Consider the following 12005-nt stretch of genomic DNA (forward strand, 5'->3'; position numbering starts at 1 on the left):
TTGAAATTGTCATTACATTTCGTCTCAATCGTACCATTAGGGGCCGATGACCTAGATATCAGGCCCCTTTAAACGAGCATCGTTATTATCATCGTCAAATGGAAGCATGGTCTACCAGGGCGGTGATATTTATTCTACGTGGTCCAAAAAATTATGAACAGCTGAGACGAGGGCATGGGTCTGATCCAAGATCCTAGAGAACGAGAAAATCAGAAGAAATGAACGCGGAGTTTTACAGCAACAGGAAGCTTCTGTAGATTTTATGTGCCCTCAAACGGTAGAGTCAGTGGTCTTAGAGTTCTTCTCTTTAGCCATATATCAACCAAACATCGGTAGCCGTGATACTTTCGGAAGACAATCATTTTACCTGCCAGCCATTGGATGATGATGGCGGTGATAATATTTCTTTTGAGACGTATACAAAATATTCACTATTCTTATGCAATTAACCTAGAAAGTAACAGTTTACAATCATATAACAATGCATACAGAAACATACGTTTTCCAGCTAGCTATTGGATAATTTTCGCAGAAAGCACCATTCATCAAAGAGTTGCGAATTTTTATAAAATAACTAAAACTTGCAGTGATCGTCCTGAATGCACAGAGAATTTCAAAATAGTAAGTTCTATTTTGAAAATATTGTTGTTCTAGCGTATGCGAGCATTAATTGTTCATGCTGGTAGGGGACGCACGGTATCCCACGATGTCCCATGCCTGTCGTAAGAGGCGACTAACAGGGGTCCAAGGGGCTCTCAACTTGGGAGTGTGGATTGGCGACCACGGGGCCCTTAGTTGAGTCTTGGCATTGCTTCCACTTACTTGTGCCAGGCTCCTCAATTTCGTCTATCCTGTCCGATCTCCCTTGGTCAACTCTTGTTCTTTTCCGACCTCGACGGTATTAGAGCATTCGAGGCCTAAGGAGTCTTTCATCTCACGCCCTTCGTGGCCCTTGCCTTTTTTTCGTCCGTTACTTCATCTATCGAAGTGACGGATCCCTTCTTTCTTCTTTTCTCTCTCCTTACCCCCTGTGGGTGGGGGACACAGACGAATAATACACCCACGGTATCCCCTGCCTGTCGTGAGAGGCGACTAAAAGGGGCGACCAAGGGATAATTGAATTATAACCATGAAACCACTTTTGATTCGTACCTTCACGCGGGGAACACCATGGGTTGCCTGTACTTACTTGCGAGTTGTACCACTATATTCGGTACGAAATAGGTTTGTGATTAGTAGCAGCCTGGCCCGGGGGGTTTCCAGTACCCGCGCGTCGTACCCATGTGAACAACACTGCGGGTCTCCGTTGCCTGTGATTAGTACCCACTATGTGAGGAACACCACGGGGCCCGTGGGACCGGCACCATAGGTCTGCGTTACCTGTACGAAGTACAATACTTGTGAGTAGTACCATCTTGTGTGGAACACCGTGAGTTTCGCTTCTTTTGATTAGTACCCCAACATGACAAATACCATGGTTCTACTTTACTCGCGACATGTACCATTCTGTGGGGCCTTAGACATGGATTTTGCACCCCTTTAGACACCAATAATCATTGTGCTTTATGAATGGTCCCTTGGTCAGTAATTATATTATTTACGATATTTTTTTTGAGTCTGATCCACTGTTTTTGTTTGTTTTTGGTTTTTTTGGTTGGGTTCATGTCCATCCATTCATTCTTCATGACATTTTTTATTTTATTTTGGTCAGTGGATGAATTTCAACTTTTTGTTATTTCATTTCATACCATTAGGGGCCGATGACCTCGATGTTAGGCCCCTTTAAACAACGAGAATCATCATCAAATCATTGTTCGTCATCTTTTCGAACGTCATCTTTTTGAATTCTAGCCAGTGGATCGATTTTGGAGTCATTTTCAACTTTCAGTATTGCGAGTTGGCTCCGCTGATTATTTTAAATTCATATTTATCCTTTCATTCTTCATCACATTTTAAATTCTACCGGGCGAGTTGGCCGTGCGCGTAGAGGCGCGCGGCTGTGAGCTTGCATCCGGGAGATAGTAGGTTTTCGAATCCCACTATCGGCAGCCCTGAAAATGGTTTTCCGTGGTTTCCCATTTTCACACCAGGCAAATGCTGGGGCTGTACCTTAATTAAGGCCACGGCCGCTTGCTTCCAACTCCTAGGCCTTTCCTATCCCATCGTCGCCATAAGACCTATCTGTGTCGGTGCGACGTAAAGCCCCTAGCAAAAAAAAATTAAATTCTAGTCAGTGGATGAATTTTGGACTTTTAAATTGTCTTTGCATTTACTCTCGATTCGTACCATGATGATCCAGACGTTAGGCCCCTTTAAAGAAGCATAATCTTCATCGTATCACACTCAGCACTACTCTAGGTCGCAATAACATGCAGTTTGCCATACATGGCATGTCGTCAGTTGGTCTGCCGTAAGCGAAAACCACCTCACGAAATCAATTAAAGCACACGCATTTATCCAGTAGCAAACCGCATATCCGAAGGCAAGGAGATAGTGTGAAATTTACTTAATGCACGTGCATCAATGAGACTACTGTATGTGGAAAAATAATTGAACTAGTGGAAAAATTGAAGGAAAATAATAAGTGCAAATGTGGCATAGGCTTGTGTTCGTCTAGAACAGAGGGTAGACACGATGACACCCATTAAAACTGTATTCTTAGGGTCAATGGAGTTACAGAGGTTAATTCCGGAAACTTTCTGGCGTGTAAAGGGAGTGTGAAAAACCGAACAGTTTGGCACATTTATTCATTTTCATCGAATAAGGAAAATTCAAAATTCCTAATATTTCTTCTGTTAATGTTCAACGCTACACTGACTGTCTTTTGGTGATGGGCTATGATACGAAAGGACTATGTGTGGAATGAAGAGACATTGACCTTAAGGTACAGTCTGAACATTTGCCCTGTGTGACAATGAGAAACCACGGAAGACCATCTTCAGGGCTGCCGACGGTGGTATTCGAATCCGTCATATCCCGAAAGCAAGATCACAGCTACGTGACCAGAGCCGCGGAGTGAACTCGCTCGGTATATTCCCAGTACCAAGAAACTAATTAAGTTTCTGATCATTGTTCTTTTTTAGTTAACTTTACAGTCTTTCACTTTCTTAAAATCTCAAATTCAAAATAATTTGATAGAGAAGGTTTTGATTCTCACTAGTTCTCAGAAACAGCTTCATTATGGTGGAAGCCTTTCCAGACTAACTAGAAAGAGATGCATGGTTTGTAATCCAAGGCTTCATGAACGTGAATGCACATAATGCACTACTTTTAATGCAGTTTTTCGCGTATATATTTTTTTACGTAATGCATGTCTGTTAAATAACAGAGGATAAATATATTTAAACAAGGTTTTAAACCCATTAAAAGGCGCAGCTGAACAAAAACCATAAAGATTTTTTTCCCTGTCTGAATTACGTAATATTTGTTCTCAAAATTTGCTTTAATGTATGTAGAACACTCGATCCCATGAGATTTAGGGAATTAAGTTACTTTGGATGTTGTCAGTATTTGCAAGGGTAACCACATTGTTGGCTAGAGGAGGAGCGGGAAGGAACTGGCCTCCCTACCGCAAGTAGACTGCGGTTCAGCATGCCTTATCCATGGCCTTAGGCTTAGATGAGGGCACTGAGTATGTTGCCAATGTTCCGATTTGGATAAGACAGTGATAATTTACATTTATGATTACAATGTACTTAAAATATAATTCTGATTTATTGGATTTTCCATAGATAACAAACCCTATAGATGTACAACCCCGATAGGCCATGGCCTACCAACCGACATTTGGTCAGCGCGATTGAATCTCTGGGCCGTTATTCTTGAGTTTTTAAGTCTCTGCCGCTATCTTACCGTCAGATGATTCCTCAGTGGTGCCTCATACGCTGAATAGACCCTAAACTACACTTCATTCCATGTTACGAAAACGGTATTGCTCTTACGACAACAGGGTTGCCACATAGAACGGCTCTGCTCAACACAATTACTGGTAAACAGCGGTACGGTATTTAAGTTCAAGATAAAAAGCGGGAGAAACTAAGCTGCAAATTATTTTTATGTACTTAAGGGGACGGGTTCATTTCAGGGGTATTTTTCGTTTGTACGGAATCAGAGGTAAACTACGGCAGATAAAAAAAAACTCAGCATTGGAGTGTAAGGCAAATTGGGGAGAAAATAGGAAAATATTTATGGCCTGAGGGGTGAAGGATGCATTTAATTATATTTAATAAATTTTCCCAGGCAACGCGGGGTACTACTGTGCTGTCGTATCGCTCACAAAAACGGTGGAAACAATTAAATGTGGTCATGGAAAAAGTGGTAAAATTAAAATAGAAAGTAGTTAAATAACAAAACTATGCACAAATAAAACACGCCCATTTTTTATCAGTTCAAGTAATGCCATGACTTATCGCTGCACACCACAACACCAAGATCTTCAGTAACAACTTCTGTACAGTACGAAAATAATAAAATTCACAAATACTATGCAATTTACAATCAACTCTAACTCAACACACAAGTAGACACTGGTTCGCCTAAAAACACCCACGCAACAATAATTGCTGCACATGACTTCACTACGGAAGTGAGCTGCCGGTTTTCACAGAGTGAGGAATTACACGAGGCTTGCACCAGAGCAACAGTTATTTTAATAACTCGCGGGCAAAAATGCCTCATCCTTTTTATCTGTCCTTAATACATTACAAAGTACAGTATAATATCCCTTAATCACGAGAAATTAGGGGTGTCTCAGAGGGGGTGTGTTCACTCCAGATAAGTCCATAAAAGCAATATTTTTTTTAGGTACAGGCAATAAACCCTGGCGTGAAAAATAATGTAACTTGGGGCTTCCTATTACGTGGGAAGCTCGCTACTCAGACTGCGTAGCCGGAAGAATAGTCTTAAAATTGGAAATAAATGTTCTTCACAAACACCAAAAAGAGCCTACAGAAGAGATACTGCTAGAAGGGGGAAAAATCAAGAGGACTGAGAACTTTAAGTATCTCGGCGAATGGATTGAACCCAACTTATCAGAAAGAGCATCATTATACAGAGTGTCAATTTGGAACTGGCTTATCGACTGACTGCCTATTACGCAACTTGAAATCGAATCGCTACACGTCAGGCATACGACCAGAAGCTCTGTATGCCATGGAGTGTCTTTCACTGAACGAAGAAATCCGACGAAGAAACTGGATCTCAGAGAGGAGAATTCTCAGGAAGATCTTAGGTTCGGTAAAAGATGATGAATTCCATAGACGGCACATCCGAGCTCTACGAACATATAGAGAGGCTCTCTGTGCTAGGAAAAGGAAAGTGGCTTTCTAAGGCCATATAGTGCCTCCGAAAAAACTGACCAATCGCCTGTTCATCTTCTGGCAGAACAAGATGATTCGTACCACTTGGCTGACATAAAGTTGCGTAGCTAGTTGGCCATGCGGTTAGGGGCACGCAACTGTGAGCTTGCATCCGGTAGATAGTGGGCTCGAACCCCACTGTCGACAGCCCTGAAGTTGTTTTCCCGTGGCTTCCCATCTTCACACCAATCAAATTCTGAGGCTGTACGTTACGGCCACGGCCGCTTCCTTCCCACTCCTTCCCATCGTCGCCATAAGACCTATCTGTCTCGGTGCAACGTAAAGCAAATAAAAAAAAATTGTACAGGTCAGCCTGCTGAGGTTATCATTTATCAATATATGAAATCGTATTTCGTCTCGTCAAGTGAAAATCCTCAGATTTCTAAAATTACATCAAATGAATATTGCTAAATAATAGCTGCGAGTTGTATTAAGAGTTCACCGAGTTACAATAACTTAGCAGATCCTGTATTGCTTCTCTGTAACAGAAACCTGTGATGTAAGCTTAAATCTTCCTCTAAATTCCAATGACCATCTACTGAGTGTTTACGCCTTTCATACGTCTCTATAATTGAAGAGGGAACAACAGTTTCGAACTTTAAATTTCACACAACGTTACATTCTACACACATTGTCCATAACTACTCTGGATCAAATACAGATACTTCACGGTACTTTCTCGGTGCAAATGACTCCGTGGTTGGGAGACGCAGATAAATACACCCACGTTATCCCCTGCCTGTCGTAAACGGCAAATAAAGGGCGTGACTAAGGGATGCTGAATTTTGAATCATGTGATCACCTGTTATTAGTATCACCACGCAGGAACACCATGAATCGACTTTTCTTGCCATTCGAATCATCATGTGAGGAATACCATGGGTCTGTGGGTGGATGACCATAGGTTTACACTACCGGTATTTAGTATCTGCCAATGTTGGAGGCTTCCCTCTGTCCAGATTCGATTAGAACACCCAAAGGAGACAGAGGCTACGCTCGCTGGGGTGTTCCAGCATGTGGTTGTGGACACCATAGGTCTGCGTTTCGAGGAACACCACGGGATAGGACGGGTCCCTGTAATTAGTACCACTATGTGAGGACCCCTTGGGTTTGCGTTGCCTATGAGTGGCGTCATTATGTGAGAAACACTGTATGTCTGTGTTACCTGTACCACAATGAGAGGAACACCACTGAGCTCGATAGCTGCAGTCGCTTAACTGCGGCCAGTTTCCAGTATTCTGGAGATAGTGGGTTCGAACCCCACTGTCGGCAGCCCTGAAGATGGTTTTCCGTGGTTTCCCATTTTCCCACCAGGGAAATGCTGGGGCTGTACCTTAAGGCCACGGCTGTTTCCTTCCCACTCCTAGACCTTTCCTGTCCCATCGTCGTCGTAAGACCTGTGTGTCGGTGCGACGTAAAAGAAAGGGAACACCGTGAGTCTCCATTACTTGTGATTAGTACCGCTACATGAGAAATGCCATAGTTCTACTTTACTAGCGATAAGTACCATTGTGAGGGACCGTTGACCTGGATTTTGGACCCCTTTAGACAACAAGCATAATCGATTCAGGACTGTACTTTGGAAGCAGCCTCTTGGTCAGTTCCACTCATTGTACTAAGTTGGTAATCATTGCTCATCATAGTCTTTTTGAATTCTAGTCAGTGGATTGATTTTGGAATTATATTTAACTTTAAATATTGCGAGTTGGATCCGCTGATTATTTTACATTCATCCAGCCATTCTTCAGCATCAAGTTTTGAATTCTGATAAGTGGATGAATTTTGAAATTTCAAAATGTCGTTAAATTTCGTCCCATTCCGTAGAATTAGGGGCCGATGACCTAGATATTCGGTCCCTTTATACAACAAGCATCGTTATCATAATCATCATGCTTGTCTGCGAGTCGCGTATTAGGAAATCCGTAATTCGAGTATCGAACTAGCTCTGATTTCACTCTCAATAGGATTTCTATGATGTCTGGTTGTTTGGTACGGGCTTGTAATTCACAGTACCAAGGTATTTTTAGAGTTTTAACTGGACTCTTTTGTCCAGAGCACAAAATGCTCATGTAGTTAGTTGTATTTGTACAAGAAAAAAGTTATTTTATAAAAGTCATTTAATGAAGTTGCAAATGTATTTTCTGTTGAACCGTGATGTTCCATATGTCACGAGCTGCCATACAGCTCCAGACAAAGCACATCTGACACACACAAACTGGATATGTAGGTCAATGTGTGCACGACGCGGTAATCCTTTTTTAATTCTGGATTTGCAACAACGATCAGTTCGTTGCTCTCCTCTTTATCTGCTTGAATGTGTAGTTCTACGAATGAGCTGGGGATTTTTTAAATTTTGTTTTTGTGCAGAATGAATCCTTTTATTCAGGCAGTTTTAAATTAGTAGTTTGGTGTCTGTATTGACTTTCCTTTTACTTTTCTGTTCACTCGAGGATGAAACTGTGTGTTTTTATTCAGTTTGTGAACGATACATACTTGAATATACTGTATATACTGTATAATGGACGCTTCAGAGCAATAGTATCGTTACTAGCATTTTGGAAATGTTACACTAAAGCAACTTAAAAGTCGCCGTGTATGCCAGAAATAATCATGGCGACTTACTGCCTAAAACGCCGACAGCTGTAAGTCTTCATGGTGATTCTTGCAAGACAGAAACTTCCAATTTCTTGTAATGTAACATTTGAAAAATGCTACTATAACATTGCTTTGAACCGTGGACAAGGCAGTAGTCTCTCCATTCGTTTCTTAATTCTGTTACATTTAACGAATTTCTGCATTGCTTCAGGTAGTAGATCTAGACAGCGACGTCTATCAGGTTTTAAGCAAATTTCGTACTTCATAATGTATTTTTTTTTGCTAGGGGCTTTACGTCGCACCGGTACAGATAGGTCTTATGGCGACGATGGGATAGGAAAGGCCTAGGAGTTGGAAGGAATCGGCCGTGGCCTTAATAAGGTACAGCCCCAGCATTTGCCTGGTGTGAAAAAATGGGAAACCACGGAAAACCATTTTCAGGGCTGCCGATAGTGGGATTCGAACCTACTATCTCCCGGATGCAAGCTCACAGCCGCGCGCCTCTACGCGCACGGCCAACTCGCCCGGTGACTCATAATGTATGGAGATGGATATAATATTTCATCTAAATTTATAGGGAAGAAGCACGTGTTGATCTTAGAGAATATAATAACAGGTTTGTCCAAAATGTACCGATATAGCAATGGTAACGTGTATTCATACTGTGTCCATGCGCATGTGAATAGACATCTCGAGAAACGCCACCAGTGTTGCCAACTTAGACGAATACAAAACGTAGTTAAAGTGTGTTAAAATGTAGCTAAAGTGGCTGAAGTTAGAGTGAAATCTTAAAAAGGGGCTAGATTAACTCACCTAATTATGGAAAAATATACAGCTCCATGGCTAATTCGTTAGCTTGCTGGTCTTTGGTTCACGGGGTCCCGGGTTCGACTCCTGGCCTGGTCGGTGATATTAAACGTCATTGGATAATTCAGATTGCTCGGGGACTGGATGTTTGTGCCGTCTTCATTAGATTTAGTCATAGGTAGGGCCACGCGGATCGCCTATAGATACGGTGTCAACTCGAAAGACTTGTACCAGGCCTGTTAGGAGGCCACACGCCGTTATTGAAAAATATGGTCTCCTCATAACGATCATGCGACTGAAATAACGCCTACAACTCATCTGTTATCAAACTGAATTTCTCATGTCCTATATCTGCAACGACTGAAATGAGATGCTGACACATTCTTAAGTGTTCAGAAATGATTACGAATTCCACGTTTTACTGAAATGCATTGAAACAAAGCACGCAAACGAACTGGTTTAAACACTGTTTTATTCTGAGAGTCGCAGACTGAAGCAGGAAGCTAACCGATGGAATTCAGGGATTTGCCAAGTGACGGGCTGGTTGACGGCCTGCAATTATGCAGTGCATTGCTGTCAATGAATGGTTGAGACCCGAGTGAGCTGAATGATTCAATTAATAACCGTTGTACCATTTTGTCAAAGACCGCCTATAAGTTAAACATCGAGTGTTAATCACAGTGAATATATTAAATTCCATTTTTAAAAGTGAATATAGAAAAGCAATAAAATGGGAGAAAGCGAGAAAACTCACTTAACCGAAATTTATTGCTGAAATGTATCTAATAACTGAAGTCAAGGTTTTAGAGCAAATAAGTTTTCAAAATAGTTAGAACTAGCTATAAAATGGCTGAAGTGGCAACACTGAACGCCATATAGCATTGAACACAGGGGTTGACACAGATTAGTTTGCTGCGAGGAGTCGAATATATTGCGTGTGAAGACTCAGTGCAATGGGCCAACGTATAAAGATAGTTTTGTTACAAATTGGAAAACACGGTGACGAGACGCATGCGAGTGTATGGAACGTAAGCAGAACGGACGTGGTGCATAGTCAAGAGTTTCTTGTCCATACCGAAAACATCTGAACCCGTCGTAAACATTTTGCCATTCTGGTACCGGTCCGTTCACTGTACCTTTCTAGACACACCTTGTACAGTGCGTTCCACTCCCAGGTGGGCCGGCAGTCGCGATGCACATGTACGCTCCGAGCGGGTATCCATAACCTCGTACAGACTCACTGCGTAGCCACGAGGCGGTCAGTTACTCCAGTTTGTGTGTCGTGGGAGCCTGTCAAGTAATATGTTTCTTGTAAGACCACGTGTGGCCGAACATTAACGGCGTTATTATACCGGTGAAATGCCAGTAAAATTTCCGCTTGAACGAAGTTTTTATGTATGACACATATGGAACAACAGTCATGTAGAGAGGGATGTAGGCGATTTCAGTAGAGATTTCCCTTTTGCTATTTGCTTTACGTCGCACCGACAGATAGGTCTTATGTCAAAGATGGCACAGGAATGGGAAGGAATAGTTAGTAACCTTAAGGTACTGTACAGCCCCAGCATTTGATGTGAGAATGGGGACACCACGGAAAACCATGTTCAGCACTAACGGTGTTTGGGAATAAGAAGTAGGTGGGTGGGGCTAGGGAATATGAGGGGGAGGGGTTAGACAGCAACATGGCAACAATAGCTATAAAATTAGCGACTTTTGACAGAAGTAAAAGTTGACAGTTTACAGACTTAGTGCGGTAATAATAGGCATTTATTTTTTAAGATTGTGATTCAATACTGTACAATAAATATTTCACCAAAAGAACAATTACACATGTTGGCAACTAATGTTTTGTACAATAAGATACTAATCGTGCTTCCATCCAAACAGATTATGATATAAGAAGTTTGCTTAAATGGTGCTAAAAGTCGCCAGACATTCCTTACATATAGCAGAATTAAGAAACGGAGTAAGTATTGCCTCCTTTTCAGGAATATAATGCATATCGATAGTTAACAGCAATATTATATTAAGTAGCATTTTTCAAATGTTACTTTAAACCGAATTAAAAGTTTGTATATTGCAGAAATCACCGAAGGGACTTACGGCTGTCAGCGTTTTAGGAAAGAAGTCTCAGTGATTATTTCTGGTATACACTTGAACAAATTGATAGAAATGCTAGTTACGATAATATGCTCAGAATCGTCGATAAATTTTTATATATCTATCCCTCACAAACTGAGCAAAACACAGAATTTATGAAAAGGACAAACATAAACACACAAGACAGTCTCGAGCCACAGGAATTAACCAGATAAAATTCCTGACCCGACCGTGAATCTAACGCAAGACTCTGTAAACCTAACGATTCGACGCTCACTTTACATTAAAGGATCCGGAAAATTATTTTGATTAGCAGCGTTCAGCTTATTACACCTTCTTTAAACGATCTATTTTCAAAATCAATAAAATGTTTTGTAATATTATTTCGTAATGTTTCACTTTACCTCGCAAGATTAAGGCCTTCAGGCCTTCTCTTCCATCTAACCATGCACTGAAATATACGCAAATTAAATTAATACCAAAAATCAGCAAGGAAATTAAATTCAGGTCAAATAAATATCATAAAAGGAAAACTTCTTAAAACGAATATCCTACATGTAAAAAAAAAGAGGTAGTACCTACAATTGAATAACATTTGAAAAATAAAACGATTAAGAATTTTAAACTAAACTTCTACCATGGCATTCATGGCAATAGAATGGTTGTGAGCAACAGTATCAAGTTTACACATGTTCCTTATTGGTGCATAAAATGTCTCCAAAGTGTTTCTTGGATACTTCCGTCAGGCAATTACTGCGAATGAATGATCTTAAATGGCAGTTCTGTGGGTAGGTAAAGCAGGGATGAAATTATTAATTCGAAATATGAAGTAAGGTAATATGGCTGTGAAAAATCATTTTATGGAGATGACATAGGCTATGCACAATGCCATCGATTTCTAGTCGGGACCAAGATAAGTGGTTATATGAAGTTACATGGTCATAGTACCATAGATTACATAGATTACGTAGATTACATGCATTTTGACCACGTTGTAATCTGCTCAATAACTTGCGCTCAGTGTCTCTCTAAATCGCGTCACAATAGTCGAAATGCGGGAAGAGTGATTTTACCAGATTTTTAAAACAAATTTCTGGAAATAAGTATTTATACCTGCTCAGCATGTGCAATGCAGAAAATGTTTTC

The sequence above is a fragment of the Anabrus simplex genome, chromosome 4, assembly GCF_040414725.1.
Source record: "Anabrus simplex isolate iqAnaSimp1 chromosome 4, ASM4041472v1, whole genome shotgun sequence".
Lineage (NCBI taxonomy): Eukaryota > Metazoa > Arthropoda > Insecta > Orthoptera > Tettigoniidae > Anabrus > Anabrus simplex.